The sequence below is a fragment of the Lactuca serriola genome, chromosome 8, assembly GCF_051521515.1.
Source record: "Lactuca serriola cultivar US96UC23 chromosome 8, Lser_US96UC23_V15, whole genome shotgun sequence".
Classification (NCBI taxonomy): Eukaryota; Viridiplantae; Streptophyta; class Magnoliopsida; order Asterales; family Asteraceae; genus Lactuca; species Lactuca serriola.
Window position 1 is genome coordinate 158913761 of NC_136415.1, and position 15902 is coordinate 158929662.

Here is a 15902-nt window from a genome sequence, read left to right on the forward strand (position 1 = left end):
AATGGGTTCGTATTTTTTTCTTCGGCCAGTAGAAGGTTGAGCAACAAAATCCAATCCTAAGGATTAAGGTTGGGCAGATCTACAAGCGTGAACTCATGCAAAGTGTTTTCTGAACCCCTTGTCACCTTGAACTTCACATTTACGAAGCCTCCTATAGCGATTGGCCCAGTGACCTTGACTGTAGTTAGTTTCTGAGCACTCGAGGTCAAGTATTGAGGTTTGCCAAAAGTAAGATAAAATTCAATTAAGGCTTTATCTACTTTAGCATCAGGTGAGGGAATATCTGCAATCGAATCAAAATAGTGAAAAACGAAGGTTCTTCTCGTTATCGACATATCAAACTGAGTATCCTTCGTGTTAGCCAGATCAAACGAAATCATCGGCTCCAACCAGTGAACACTGAGGAATTCAACTACTTCATGCATCAATCGCTCCAATGTCCATAATGGAAAGAGCATTTTCCTGCATTCCAAGGTGTCGTGAGCTTCTTTCTATTTTTGTTCCTTTTACTCAATTTCTCTCGCAATGTGAGACCTTTCATTAATCTTATGTTTACTTGATTTTTGCTTTAATTGATCCTCTTCACTTTCGTCTTCTTCATCATCGACAACCATTGGATCTTTTCCTTTTGAACCCGAAGCTACATTAACCTTCGGTTCGTTTTTCTTTCGTTTCTCCACTGCCTTAGCAGCTTTATCTTCTCCCCCTTGTTTCAGAGGCACAGAGGCCTCAGGAACACCTTCAAGCCTATTCAGAAGAGTAAAGGCCAGATGAAACTTATCTGAAATAAAAAACTTCGTTTCTAAGATTAGTTTATCGACTTTTTCGGTCGCTTGTTGGTTGGAAAGAGTGGAGTCCTCAACAGCTTTGTTCGCTTGAGAAAGGTTCGCTGCATGCTCCTTTACCAGAGTATCGAGCATACCCTTAACTGTTGCTTTAGATTAAGCTTGGCTGGAGGAAGGAATTGTATATTCTAGAAGAGTATGTAGCTTGGCGTTCAGCTCTTTGAGATGCCTCTGAGTGAGAGGAGCATCATCATCATTGTCGTCTTGAATGTAGAATGGACTATAATGAACTGTATCAAATTCTAATCCATCTGCACCAAGAGGTTCTTCAGAACTATGTTGAGGCTGAGGGGAAATAGGAGTTGTGGTGGAGGTAGTGACAAAACCTGAAGTCTTTTCCCCCACATCATATGCGTTGACATTGACAGGAGGTTCACATTTGGTGGTGGTTGTAGTAGTTTCAGTGAAAATGGGTGGTTGCTGTGGAGTAGAAGTGGGTGGTGCAATAGTAATAGTTGGTGTTTTAAGTTGTAATAGGTGGTGTACAGGGTGCTATTGTAATAGGAACAAAAGTAGAGGTAGGTGATGGTACGAAATTTACCTCTTGTTCGTTTCTGTTAACACCATCGTTAGATTCGTCTCGATGTGCATTTTCCGATTCGCTTTCAGAGGAGGTTGTGGAGGGGACGTGAATCTTACGAACAAGTTTCTTCACGCACTTTCGCTTCGGGGATGAGTGAGCATCTTTTGACGAATCACCTTTCGTCGTTGCTTTTTGGAAGGCAAAGGTAGGGTAGAAGGACCCTCTTTAGGTTGCTTTGGTTTTCCCCTTTCTTGACTATATCAGCCTTATCAAGAGTCTATTGCATCTCCAGAGTGAGGATTCTTGGACCTAAGACTTGACGCTTTTTGTACTCCCCAATCAGCTTGCTTTCCCCCGACACACACCAGTACATGGATTCAGGAATTAAACCCACAAAGGCAAACTTAGAATTGTTAGTAACGATGATTTTTGTGGTGTGAAAGGTAGCAATCAAAGTTGGTGCTTTATACTAATTGAGCTTCACAATGGCACGCTGGACCAAAATAGTCCAAAATCAACCCATGGAGATTTCACTGTGGCGAGTTGTGGAGTTGGTGCTTTATACTAATTGAGCCCATAACACTGAACCGTAGTCGAGGCTAATCCCATGGTAGAGGCCACAGACGATCGTCATGAATGATTTACTCGCACAATAGGAACCAGTTACCCTTTCATAAAACGCCTTGAAGAGAAGGGTAAAGAGACCATTCCACAGTGGAGGAAAGTTTGATTTTTTAAACTTGGTGATTGAGGGAATGGGATATGTGTACCCCATCTGGTAGAATATGTCGATGATTTGTGCAGTAGAGATCAAATCTGGGTTTATCAGTGTATCATCATGAGCAAGCCCGAGAGGAGAGCAAAACCTAGCCTTTGTGAGTGAAGTTTTCTGCTCGAAAACTTGAAAAGTGATTATTTCTTCCTCCTTGACACAGGAGGTGGTAGAGTAAGCTGTAGTTATCAGCGACATAGGAACACATTCAACCCTGGTTAGAGCGATGACCAAAGGTGAATACTTCAAGCATTCTACGATCGGCAACATAAAGGCATCGTATTTGAACAGAGCCAGGTCGAGAATCAAATTTTGATTCTGCTTGATCGTGAGGAGAGAGGATTGAGCAGTTTGTTCTTAAATCGATGAAGAGTCAGCCATTGTTGCAGGTTTGAGAAAGAGATGAACAGTTGAGAGAGAAGGTGTTGTTTAGGGTTTGAAATTTCTTTGAGAGTGATAAAAGTTGAATCGTCAATTGATTTAAGTATATATAGCGAGAGAGAGAAATTCAAGCGATGATTACATGACGATCCCTGATTGGACGCCTAGAAAAGCGTGATATGAGAACTGTAGTGGCTAACAGGTTGTCACCATGACCTTAGGCGGCGTGAGAATTGGAACCGTTGAAAATTCCACATGCCTTTTATTTAACAATCTTATCTTCAAATGTTGTGTCAGCAACATATATCTCCAATGGTTCAAAGTCCTTGATATCTTGTAAAAGTATAATCACCTTTCGCTTTTAAGAAACAAACGTCAAAAATGCATATAAAAGCGAACATCCGAAATTGAAAAATTCCATAAGTGTCACGAACTAGAATTTTTGAAAATCATAAAGATCTTCGTGCAAGAGTGTGCCAAAGATAAAGAAATAAAGCGAAGTATATCAGTAGGATTAAAGTGATGTCAATAGAGACACGAAACTGAAGATCCCAGGCACAAACCTCTTCCTTCTAGGTCAAGAGACACTAAGAAGTGTCTGTGTGGTTTCCCGTTGAAGTACGATCATATGTTTGTGAAGAAATAATGAAAGGCATGTTTTAAATTTAGGCTGAAAGGGTGGTTAAATCTCCAATCAAACGACGAACTTGACATAAGTTCGAGTGTTGGACGAAGTACTCGTGTGACCAGTGTAGTCAGTTGAACGAGTAGGCTTGGAATTATTTTAGTGACTGAGCGAAACTTTGAAATCTCATAAAAAAATAAAATTGGATCTTATGGGTAGAAAAGTTTTGGTTGTAGAACAATTCATAAAGTTCACGCAAAAGGAAAAAGAGATTTCGTGATACAATCCATAGATTTAAAATCTAGAACTTTCAATGATTCTCCGTCAATTCATTTAAGGGAATTGAATGTTGGATTTCACTTAGTTCGTGGTGAACAAAGCTAAGATCATGAACTCAAATGTTTCATAACCATAAACCTCAGTGGTATAGTTGAGAGTCTCAAGGGTTACATGTATGAGTGTTAAGGCAAATGGAGAAAAGAGAAGGTGGCTCCAGAGAAGTAGATGTACCTCTGCTATGTGAATGTGAATAAGCAGATAACTCTTAACTCAATATAAGACGAGTAAGGTTGCTCGTGACTTATGTGAATGTAACAGCCTAGTTGGGAAGAAATGAAGGGTAGATTCGATTCAATAAGGTTTCACATAAAGTCTATTAAGGCTTAGGACAACATGCAGCAGCATGCTTCTAGGGACACGTAGTTAGTACAAAGATATGGAAATTATACATGTCCCATCATGAGTTTTAACAAGATAACCTGCAATCATACTCAAAAAATATTAAACAAGAAAAGAAAATATTTTTGTATTTTGATAATTGCTTGAAAGAGAAAGAAACAAAACAAAACTGAATATTTTTGTATTTTAAATATGAAAGAGAAAAAACATAAATAAAGCAAATATTTTTATATTTTGAAAATTTTAAAGAAAAATTAAAAATAAAACTAGCGTAGTGTACAAAATATCCAAAGATTAGACCACGGATGTTCGCTTTTAATAAATTTGAGGAACGAGATAGGGAGAACGTTCGTCTCAATTTGTGTCCCAAAAAAACTTGGAAATGAATTAGAGCGAGCGTTCGTTCTATTTCTCTTGTCTAAAAAGTAAGAACGAAAGTGAACATGCAACCCAAAAATGAACGAGCGACTTAGAAGGTAAGTGTGGTTTTGGAACTGATTCCGCCTCCATCATTCCTAGGCCTTGGAGTATTCTATTAAATGATGCTTCCAGCAAGGCTTTCGTGAATATGTCAGCCAATTGGTCCGCTGAACGAACAAAATGAATCTCAACGTTGTCGTCCTCTACATGATCCTTGATGAAATGATACCTCAGCGCTATGTGTTTTGTCTTTGAATGTTGCATTGGGTTGTGACAGATGCGAATTGCGCTTTCAAAGTCATAGTAGAATGGGATTCTCTTCATATTCAGGCCACAATCTCGCAATTGAATCTGAATCCATAAGACTTGAGAGGTACAAGATGCAGCGGCGATGTACTTAGCTTCGACTGTAGACAACGAAACACATGTTTGCTTTTCGGATTGCCAAATAACTATCTTGCCATCAAGATATCGACATCCACCAGTCGTGCTTTTTCTATCTAAGTTGCACCTACCAAGATCAGCATCCAAAAACGCTTGAACGAAGAAGCCTGAGTTCGCAGGATACCATATGCCTAAATATGAAGTTCGTTTCAGGTATCTGAAAAATATTCTTCGCTACCACCATGTGAGGTTCACGAGGGTTTGTTTGGAACCTTGCACAATAACAGATAGAAAACATAATATATGGTCTACTAGTTGTTAGATACATCAAGGAACCAATTATCTAACGATAAAGGGTCATATCCGCAACTGGTTTTTCCAGAGATGGTGTAAGTTTCGTTCTGAATGCCATTAGAACCTTCACCTTGGAGTCTCCCATTATGCCAAAATTAGAGAGAAAATTTTTCGTATATGCATCCTGATTAATGAAAATACCTTATGGTCCCCGCCTTATATTCAATCCAAGGTGAAAGTTAATAGGACCCATTGAGCTCATCTCAAATTTAGTGTCCATCAACTTTCGGAATTCAGCTGTGAGGTTGCGATTAGTGGATCCGAAGATGATGTCATCAACATAAATTTGGACGATCATAAAATTGTCACCCTCTTTCTTACAAAAGAAGGTTGGGTCAACCGAACGTTTTTTAAACTTAAACATTTTAAGGAAGCGAGTTAGAGTTTCATACCAGGCTCTCGGAGCTTGCTTCAGTCCGTAAACTGCCTTATCCAGAATGTAGCAGTGATTGAGATATTCCTCATGAACAAAACCCAGTGGTTGTTCAACATATAATGTTTCTTCTAATTCCCCAATTAGGAATGCGCATTTAATATCCATCTAAAACACTTCAAAGTTCTTATAAGCTGCATATGCTAAGAATATCCGAACTGATTCCAATCTTGCAACAGGTGCGAAGGTTTCTTCGTAGTCGATACCTTCTTCCTAGAAGTAACCCTTAACAACGAGTATCACCTTGTTCCTTATTACATTTCCTTCTTTATCCAAGTTATTACGACACACCCATTTCAAACCAAAAACTGATGCTTTAGGTGGAGTAGGAATTAGCCTGCAAACTTTGTTTCGTTCGAACTCATTGAGTTTTTCTTGCATCGCTTACACCCAATCAGAGTGATTAAGAGTGGCGTTGATAGTTTTGGGTTCAATCTTGGACAAAAAGGAATTGAACATGCAACATTCCACTTTAGAAAATAAAGCAGTTCATTTCGCTTTTATTTGAGATCTCGTGAGAACAATTGGAGAAGATTCACCAATGACTTGGGTTTTGGGGTGATCTCTGGTCCATTTAACTAGTGGCGGATAGCTTGGATCATAAGAAGGGTCCATGTAACACCCCGAAATCATAAGACCTAGATAGGAAAGGAAAACCTCAAAATCAGAAGGCGACTCGTCGAGTAGGTGGGCTGGCTCGACGAGTAGGGGCGTATTTCGGGTCACGGGTTAAGTGACCTACTCGACGAGTTGGCCAAGGTTTAGGAAACCCTAAATTCGGGACTTTGCACCCTATTTAAGCATCTTATTCTCCTCCTCTTGGTTCCATTCCCAACATCACTATCTAGAATGTAACCTACAAAACCCTAGATCATTTTCTGAGTGTGGGAGCCATTCTTGAGTGTTTTGGTGTTCTTGGAGGCTAGAAGAAGAAGAAGGAGAGTGACGGTTCAAGGGGAAACTTGTAGATTCGACAACATCATCTCATTTCTATCATTTTCTGGTAATCAAGCCTTTATCTTGACTTATAGCTTATTAGATCTCTTTATGGCCACTTTATGAGAGTTTTGGTCCATGGAGCTTGATCTATGACACAAGGATGTCCCAAACAAAGATCCTTTCAGATCTGGATTCCCTAAGAGCGGTTAAGGCATAAAGGTGCAAGCTTTATTCCATTGGGACCCTCATCCAAGCTTTAAGGAGCTGTTATGGCCTTTTAAGCCTCAAAAGGCCATGCATGGAAGAAAAGGCAGAGACTTTATGTGTCCTTCTGATGTATAAGGCCTAGATCTATGTTATTATGACATGGATTAGAGTAATAAGAGTTTTTGGACAGATAGTTATGTATTAAGGAGCTAGGGTTTTAGCTTAACCCATTAAGAAGGATTAAGAGTGGGTAAAGTTGGAAACTTTACCCACATGAGGTCATCTTCAGCATGTAGACGAACTTTGGGGTTTGGATATAAAGTGTAAGGGCTTAATCTGTTAAGATGGCCAATCAGATTGAGGGACTCGGTGAGTCCAGGGAGGGACTCGACGAGTCTAAGTGAATTGTGAAACGACCCGAAATACGACCCAAAAATTTTGTTTAATCATTACTAAAATCATTAGATCAATACCATAAAATAAAAACCCATACGTCAATATCTCAAAACCATAACAAAGGATCACGAGAAAAAAATATCAAGACTGTATCAAATCATATCTATGAAAAGCTAAATCAACTCCCAGTACAAAAACTGAAGCTGTGGTGTGTGCGATGCCATCATCCCGAGCTCTTCCCATTACTTGCGGAAGTACCTGAAACCAACATTGAAACTGTAAGCACAGAGATTAGTGAGATCCCCTAAAAAACCACATACCATAATACAACATATAAGCACATAATGGGCCTTGCCCACTGCATCGGAAGAAAGTCCAGAAACTGCATCGGACCGAAGTCCGGAACTAACCAGGGCCTTGCCCTCTGCATCGGACCGAAGTCCAGAAACTGCATCGGACTGAAGTCCAGAACTGACTGGGACCTTGTCCCCTGCATCGGACCATAGTTCGGAACTAACTGCATCAGACCGAAGTCTGGAACTGACTAGGACCTTGTCCCCTGCATCAGACCGAAGTCCGGAACTGACTGAACATAGCATAGCATAAACACATATCAACTAGCATAAACACATATACTGCATACTGCATCAGACTGAAGTCCGGAACACATAACACATAGACATGCTTGATCAAAAAGACATGAAGCACCCTGAACTACTGCAACGGACCGAAGTCCGGAACTGACTGCTAACTAAACGGGCCGACATTGTGGCCATAGACCCATTCCTACTGGAAGGAAACTCACCTCGTGATGTTGACGGCTGAACTCCTGAATGAGAAATCCCTGACTGCTACTCCGGCTGCTTCCCGGCTATCAAGGGTAATAAAATACTAAATCAGAATAGGGATTCTCCTATGGGTAAAATGACCATTTTACCCCTGCTATGGCATGGCTCACAACATGGCCCAAACCCTCAATTCCTTCCAAGTCCATCCATGGCCCCACTACAAGCCCAATAATAGCCTAAATTTCAAAATTGGGCCTATGTCCTGGTATGGCCCTACCAGCCCACAATAATCTTGGCCCATAATCTAACTTCTAGAGATCCAACAACAAGATAGGCTTTCCAAGCTTACTATTGGCCCATTAATGGCCCAACTTGCTATATTGGACCCAAAGCCCTTTATTGGGCCTTACTCAAGTCCAATACTAAATCCTTGGTCCTTAACAACTGAATTCTGATGGACCATTAAGGCCCAAGGACCCTAAGTCTGAAACTAAGCCCACACTGAGGCCCAAAACACTCAAAGCCCAAACTGGCAGCGTACGCGGCGCGTACCTCCTTGTACACCCAGCGTACAACCTTGTTAAGCCAAAATCTCATTATGTGCTTAATAATCCGATCCAGAAGCTAGAAATCCAAATCCTAAGCTTATTCCACGTCTTAAGCCATAAAGTTGCTTGATGGCTTACAAGTCTCGTAAAAGCTCAAACTTCCATAAATAACATTCTACTTCCATAAAGCTAACTAGATCCCATGAATGGTTCCATATAAGCCACAAAGATTGCAACTTTATTGCTAGGAAGATGTTTCTGAGCCTTAAGGATGGCAATCCAAGCTCTAAAACCGACTTACAAGATCAAGACTCAACCTTTGGACTTAAAAAGGTCCAAACTTCCATAACCTAGATCTAGAGGGAAAGAGGAAGAAAGTTCAGAACTTTATACCTTCCTTATCTGACCAAGAGGGTGCTAAGTCCAGATCCCTGAGCTCAAGCTTCTTCTCCAACTTCTTCCCTTCCTTCTTCACTACTTCCTTTCCTTGAAACACTCACAAAAGATTCTTCACACACAAAGAGATGATAAGAACGAATTAGGGTTTTTCCCCTGGCCGTGTACACTAGGCGTACCATATGGTACGTTGTACGTATGCTTCTCCTTCCCGCACTTCATTTAATCATTACGCCCAGCGTACAACGGGTTATGCCCCGCGCACAGCTTATGGGCAGGCTATGACTTGGCCCAAAACAAAGAGGCCCACTCCAATATACATTTCTATTATAGCCCGAAATAAAACTTGAGAATCTAAATAAATTTATACCTCGGAAGACGATCGTTACAAATCTCCCCCACTTGATTCAGACTTCGTCCTTGAGGTCCGCTGCTACCGAATCTGAAAACAATTCCGGGTAATGCTCAAACATCTCCTCCTCGGATTCCCATGTCCACTCTGAACCCTTCCGGTGCTGCCACTGCACCTTCACTAGCTGAACTACCTTGTTCCTCAAGGTCTTTGTCTTCCGATCCAAAATCGCGACCGGTCTCTCAATGTAATTCAGGCTGCTATCAACCTGAATGTCCTCTAAGGGTACAACCGTTGACTCGTCCACTAAACACTTCCGCAACTGGGAAACATGGAAGGTGTTGTGGATCTGTCTGAGCTCTGCCGGAAGATCCAACCGATAAGCAACACGACCCACCCTGGCCAAAACCCTAAACAGACCGATGAACCTCGGGCCCAACTTGCCCTTCTTCCAAAACCTGATGACACCCTTCCAAGGTGATACCTTCAGGAGGACCATGTCGCCCACCTGAAACTTCAAGTATGAACGCCTCCTGTCGGCGTAACTCTTCTGCCGACTCTGCGCAGTCTGCAGTCTACTACGAACCTGCTGGATCATCTCTGTGGTCTTGAGCACCACCTCGGTGCTCCCGATGACTCGCTGACCGACCTCGCCCCAACAAATAGGGATCCACCACTTCCTCCTGTAGAGCATCTCGAAAGAAGGACGGTCAATACTCGCATGGTAACTATTCTTATACGAAAATTTCGCTAACGGAAGATATGTATCCCAACTACCACCGAAATCTAGAACACATACCCGGAGCATGTGCTCGAGAGTCTGAATCGTCTTCTCGCTCTGCCTATCTATCTGAGGGTGGAAAGCGGTGCTGAAATGGAGACGAGTACCCATCTCGTCGTGAAACCGCTTGCAGAATCTAGAAGTAAAACGGACGTATCGGTCTGACACCACCGAAACAGGCACTCCATGTCGTGCCACAACCTCTCGCACATAAATATCGGCTAGCTTCTCCGCCGATATGCTCTCCTAGATCGGTATAAAATGAGCACTCTTCGTCAATCGATCCACAATAACCCAAATCGAATCCACTCCACGTGCGGTCCTGGGAAGCTTAGTGATGAAATCCATGGTGATGTCTTCCCATTTCCACACTGAAATGTCTAACAGTTGCATCTTGCCGTGAGGCCTCTGGTTCTCTGCCTTGACCTTCCTGCAGGTCAGGCACCTCTCCACATACCAGGCGACATCCCACTTCATGCAGGGCCACCAATAATAGGGTCGAAGATCTCTATACATCTTCGTCGCCCCTGGATGGATGGAAAATCGAGACTTATGGGCCTCGTCCATCAATACCTGCCGCATACCGCCCCAGTACGGTACCCAAACTCTCCCATGAAGGGTCAACAGTCCTTGACTATCATACTCAAAGGAAGCTACTCAGCTCACGATCCTTTCACACTTCTGCCTCTCTTCCTTGAGGCCCTCCACCTGTGCCTCTCTGATCTGCTCCAACAATGGAGGTATCACTGTCATCCTCAGACATATATCCCTGATCGAGGCTACTGCCGCCTTGCATCTCAGGGCGTCGGCCACCACGTTGGCCTTCCCTAGATGATAAAGGATCTCACAATCGTAATCCTTCACCACATCTAACCACCTATGCTGCCTCATGTTAAGATTCGGCTGATCCATGAGATATCTCAAGCTCTTGTGATCCGTGTAGATGGTACAACGGACCCCATAAAAGGTAATGTCTCCAAATCTTGAGGGCAAACACGACTGCCCCCATCTCTAAATCATGCGTAGGATAGTTAGCCTCGTGAGGCTTCAACTGTCTAGAGGCGTAAGCTATCACACGACCTTGTTGCATCAACATTGCTCCCATACCTGTGATCGAAGCATCACAGTAGACTACAAAATCCTCTACTCCCTCTGGTAGGGTAAGGATCGGTGCCTCGCATAATCTCTGTCTGAGGGTTTCGAATGCTGCCTGCTGCTCAGGCCCCCAACAAAACACCACCGACTTCTTATTCAGTCGGGTGAGCAGTAAAACTATCATGGAGAAATCCTGGATGAATCTCCTGTAGTACCCTGCCAAACCTAGGAAGCTCCGAAACTCAGATGGATGCTTCAGGACCTCCCACTGCATCACGACCTCTATCTTAGCTGGATCTACCAGTATACCCTTCTGGTCGACGAGATGCCCAAGGAACTGCACCTCGCGCAACCAGAACTTGCACTTGGAGAACTTCTCGGAAAGCCTCTCCCTCCTCAAGGTCTCTAGCACCTCCCTCAAGCGCTCCTCATGTTGCTCCTGTGTCTTGGAATAAACAGAGATGTCATCTATGAATACTATCACAGACCGATCCAGCATCGGCCTGCATATGCGGTTCATGAGGTCCATGAACGCGGCTAGAGCGTTGGTGAGCCCAAACGGCATCACCACAAACTCATAATTGTTGGGTTTTGAGCATTCTAACACTTCCTAAGTGTACATGCAACCCTAAATACCTTGGATCTATGTTTTCTCTATTATACATGCAAATAAGAACATCCAAGGTATTATCCTAATCTCGCATACAAAAACTATGAATGTAACAAGATAGAATACATACCTCTTGATGTAGCTTGATGTCTTCAAGCTTTAAGAGCTTAGCCCCAATAGTGTGGAAGCCTCAAGTGGAATCACAAATCACCAAGACACCTTGGAATACTTTAGAGAATATGATTACTTGGTTCTCTCTAGTGAAATTGGCTAGCCCTCTTAGTGTATCCACACTAGTGCCAATTTCACCAACCAAAGACATCTTTATATAGTATGGAGGATTAGGGTTAAACCCTAATACCCATGACCTCTCATTTCCTAGGATCCATGGGTTAAACACTCCATGGACTATCCATGAAAGCTTAGCCCAACCTAAATGAACTTGGCCCATTCCATATATATAAGAGTCCATATTTAATTAGTTCCTTTTGATCACTTAATTAATTATAAATTAATTCTTGATTAATACTAATTAAATAATATGATTCCATATTAATATATTAGAACTTATAATATATTAATATTAATCATAAACATACTATTCTCAAAAGATTATCCATATAAATTGTGTCGGTGAAGTGCAACCCAAATGGACCATGCCGGGTCGGGTCAAGTACATACCAAATATAGTTATGGACTTAGACATTAATCCAACAGTCTCCCACTTGGATAAGTCTAAAACTATTATTGCGTATGACTTCAAACCTAACTGGCAATCGTAGCTCTTAAAGCTACTGTCGAACTCTGATCTTGTCAACGAACTTGTCCATTAGATAAGGGATCATATATTCCTCCATTCTAGATATCATATGGACTGAGACATGGATTATAATCATTCTCTCTGTCCATTTGTTGTTTCCCGATTTCCGATTTATGACGACTGACTAATTGAACAAATCAAATCAGTCCTGGCCCGGCCGAGCACTTCCATTTGTCATCATCAAATCATCGAGGGGCCCACAGATATCACTTTTATCCCGAAGGTAAAAGGAATGGATAAACTTCGACTCATATGGCTTGTTCTACTACTTGTTGAATCATACACAAAGGCACGTTTTATAGCACCGAGTTACCAAATGCGTTTTCGTGCAATCAATGTACAACCAACTCATAGTAACAACTCATATCTCTAGGTTTGAAGAATATAAGATATTATCGTCTCATGATCACTCGTGATAAAATCCATGAAGTGATTCCAATGAGCGCGGGTTGAATCCAATACTCAGAACTTATGAGCACTCATGAGTGTTGTAGCCCTTTGTCCAACACCTTAGACCTCTACAAGCCAACCCATGACAGTCTTAATTCATATCTACTTCCAACATATGACCGACTGTGGATGTTTGAATAGCTTAGTCATTCAGGAAGAATAACCCAGTTTATTCGGGAAGTCAAAACATGCAAAATAAAACACAATAATAATTGAATCCAATATGGTATCAACCCTTTGAACATAAATAAAACACCTTTTATTTATCACCATATGATTACACATTATTCATTGTATACTGTTTCAGCTATCAACTTTATTCTTGAATTTAAAACAATAGTTGTCCCATGCTCCAAGCATGTACACTATGTTTTCTTAAACACTAGTCATGCCACACACCAAGTATGCATACTATGTTTGTCTATGATCTTTACTTTGTGAACTAGATCAATTGAACATAACTTCAATGATTCTCTTTTCACACTCCCAAATCCTTACTGCAAATGCAAGAATTCCAAATTCATGCCATTTACAGAAATCTGTTAGATTCTAAACTTATATGCATTGATCCTCTTGTAACGATTATGCACAAAGTCACAAAGACTTGGCAACAATCATTACAGAGTATTCCAAAGGGGATCAACTCCTTGGAAATATCCTTCTTGCATTAAGTTTCCTTAATCTTACACAGATTGAAAATTCTAACTTTGAAACATTTCCAGATTCCATTTTGACTATCACTTCTGAACAAGAGTTGCCTCCTTACAGATTATGTCAATATGGTCCTTCCAGAATTATCACTATACTTCCAATTTTCCTTGAGTAACCAATCTTTGGTAAACCTTAGATTGTCCTCGACAATTGTTTAATCCTTTTAGTCATATCCAGTTCTAAACCTTTTCCCTTCTTAATGCCCCAGGCATTTGGAAAATTTTAGAACGGATGAATATAGCACATGTAATCGATCCTATATCCGAAGCATATGGGACACGATTCATGATGTCTTACATAAAGACTAAACCAGTCTTTTGCTATAATATTTCCATTTCAATTTGCCAAGTTCTCATAATTCAGATTATGAAAAGGGATGCCGTAATCATAATCGAATTTTAGAACGCAAATAATGGACCCATATACAGAATTTCCTTATGTTGAGCCATTCCAACATGAAATTCATATATATATCCTTGACTAAATGATTAAAACCTCACGATCTAAGCTTATAGATTTGAGATGAAGCATAATTTCCTCTCCCTTAATTATAGCAAAACAACTTTTTCCCAATTGAAACTTTTGTTTTCTATAATTAACATTGCTAACTTGCAATACTTATCATAATTATCATGCTCCCACTAACATGATGATTATTAGCATAACACTTATGCTCCCACTAGCTTTGACATGTACTCAGAAATCAGCTGGACAGTCTGAAATTTAGATTCATACACCCTTTCCGTAGATAGCTCACCTGTGTGTCTAAGCAATTTCAAGAACCATGAAAAGGGATACCGTAATCATAGTCTCAATTGCTTAGGCATTTGCCATTTCTCACAAGTCCATGTTAGTGTGCCGGTTAACCACACGCGCTCCACTAACGACTTTTGAAAATGCAAATAACACAATTGATATCTTCGTAAAATCTACTTAGTGAAAGCGTTTCCTCACCATCATTTTCATGAATCGGAGAGAAACCTTATGACACTTAGATTTATATGGTGTATGAGTTCCTACCCATATGAATTTGTCAAACCATAATCACAAGACAAAGATACTGACAAATCCAAAACCATATGGATTGAACTCAATCTTAACTTCTTGCCACCTGGCAGCTCAAGGGCCTGCCATTGCTTCCAATTTGTTATGCAACAAACTGAGAACTCTAAGAACTAATATGCAAAGCCAACTTTAACTGGAATGGGCACAGATATGTCAACACGATAGGTTATAAACCTCAAGTCGTGTGCTAGTGAAGAATTTCAGGTTTTATTCTTGATTATTTCTTCAGACTTTCAAGACCTTTAAGACTCCCACTGTCCTCTTGACATATAAGACTCCCTTGTCAAACATCCAAGAGATAGTGCGGATTCTAATCAAGAAAAACACTTTACCCAATTGGCCTAAGTTGGTCTTTGTTTTATCCAAAACATCACAACTTACCAATTTCAAATGTACAAGAGTAGAAAACTTTTACTCTTACATTTGACAAGTGTTTTAAACCTTCTTTAAGACATGTCACTCAAATGACAATCTTGGAGTATGACTCTAAGACTTGTATTGGAACGAAGTATGACTCATCTTCTTGATTTAACCATTTCAACAATTCAAGTTCCTCTTCTTAGTCATAAGAATGCACTAAGATTTCCTTAGAGAACTAATTTTGATATGGTTTCTTAATCATTAAGATGATCACAAAAACTGATACTAAAGTACTCTCCCATCTTTTCAGATTTGAGAAACTTTTATCCTTCTGCCTAATTTGATTCTTCTTATTCGCTCTGCCTTACATTGGAACCTTTTCCAATGTCTCAGAGTTACACTTAAGCATGTAAGTATAATCATATTTACTGAGCTTTAGTAAACTATGACGAATAATCTTATCGATCTTTTGTGGTGGACTTAATCAGTGCACAAGACTGTGTACTCAATCCTTTAGTCCTTCACTTGACTCACACATCCATGTGAACCAGTAATTAGTCTTAATTTTTCCAAAACTTGAAAGTTCTCATTCATCATGCTATATAACTTGCATGATTCCAAGTCCCGGTCCAAATGAAACTTGGGTGATGAGAATCTTTCCTTATTTGGTAAATATAGACATTACCACAAATGAAAGAATCAACTTCATATTTCCACTCTTGCTCTTAATGGAATCATATAAGCAACAATTTTTCCTCAAAAGCCATTGTAAGGATATTTTAAAATAAATAAAATCAAAAAATTTTTCTTTTATTTTAAAACTTTGCGGAAAACTTATCCTTACAATCCATATGAAAACTTATTGTTATCTATTCCTAAGCAATATCTCATAACTCCTAAGAAGTTGCTCAAGAATCCGATCTTCAAACTATGCGATAGAAATCCATCTACGCCATCAGATTCAACATA